Genomic DNA, 1,618 nt, shown 5'->3' with positions numbered 1-1,618 from the left:
CCATCATATCATCCTTTGGACTTCTTTTCGCCCTTTGATCTCCTTCCTTTCAACGCCCTGGTCTCCTCCATTTCATCCATATCTTTTTTAGATTAAACTGCCTAATAAAGATGAGACATTTTTGTACATGGGGCAGCCAATGAAATCAGAAGACACGCTACTGACCACACCCACAAAATGTCGACCACATTTGTAGCCACGTCCACAAAATCCCAGCTCACATTTTTTTTAAACGCATGCTCAAAACAACTGGTCATCAACGTTTAGAGTAGGAGAGACAGACATTCAAGATATAGACAAAATAATCAGATTACCAACACGAGGCACTAAGATATGAATGAGCTTAGGGTTAGCACATTCATATCTTGAGCTCATCGTTCATTGGCTCTAGAAGGAATGAATGAATACGGGAGAGCAGGTTCCAGTGAAATGGTGTGCAGAGCCTCAATTTAATACAAACATGAAATAAACCAAAGTACATTGCAACCGCTGGTCTCTAGGCCGTGGTCTGGTCCTCACCATCAGGAGGCTAAACCAAAATGGCACCCGCTTCCCTGGCATAGTGTCCAGGTTTGTCCCCTCTCCCTTACCTGGGAATTACTCTCATCCAATGGAAACCTTGTTTCTTGTCTTCTTGGTGCTGGAGGATTGCAGCTGTCCCACCATATTGGGGTGGTGCCTGAGATTCTTACTGGTACTGTGACGGACTGAACCGTCACTGGGGCTGCTGGAGGAGCCTGAGGGCTAGCCTCCTTCCTAGCGACTATGGACCTAAGATTATGGAGACCCCCCTTGTTGGGTTGAACTGGGTGTCTGGGGCCCATGGATGGCTGTTGCAGGTGAGCCTGGCCCTACAGCCGTCCAATTTCACAATTCAATAATGGCTCTGGACGACACCTAATGTTAATGACAATGGATAATTGCTGACTCTGTTTCAAGCCTTCATTTGCATGACCAATAGGAAGTGGTTGTTTGGGCCACCTTCAAACTGTTGTGTATAAAAGTGTGTGTGTGCATCCAATAAAGCAGATCCCTGTTGGAACTTACATACAGCCAGCCTGGTGTTTGTTCTGAGCTATCACAACTGGATTAGAACGGCACATAGCTGTAGTTCGAATCCCGGATTATCGGACTATCAGAGAATCAGACGTTGCGGTCTCACATCTGATCCAATAGCAGCAGAGGAGTGCCGGGAGAGTGGAACCGAGCGAGCAGGGGCTCGTTACAGGTACCATCCCCAATATGGCTGCACAATGTGTAGGAAAGCCAGCCCAAAAGATAGTGCATGACTGGCTCCAGTAGTGACATATTGGTGCCGTGGCTGAGATCCTTACTTGCGCCATCCCTAACGCGGCTACCTGGGACTGCAAAGTGGAACAGGACTACATCACCGGGGATGTTCTCAAGTCCAGTTGCCTTGACTTATTTTTTACAGATATTCTCTATAGCAAGCTTCCTACATTGTAGCAAGGCTTGTGTGTCAGCTGTAGCCCTCCGGTACTTACTAGTGGCCGGCCCTGCCCCTCGATTGCGCTTCTGTGTTTGGCCCCGCCCCCTGTTGTGAGGGGTGGGGCCTTTTGGTGGTCACGTGATTGGGCTGCTCAGTCTAAAATGCCCG

The sequence above is a fragment of the Nanorana parkeri genome, unplaced genomic scaffold (assembly GCF_000935625.1).
Source record: "Nanorana parkeri isolate BGI_ZX_2015 unplaced genomic scaffold, ASM93562v1 scaffold2446, whole genome shotgun sequence".
NCBI lineage: Eukaryota > Metazoa > Chordata > Amphibia > Anura > Dicroglossidae > Nanorana > Nanorana parkeri.
Note: the sequence above shows the minus strand (reverse complement) of the source record.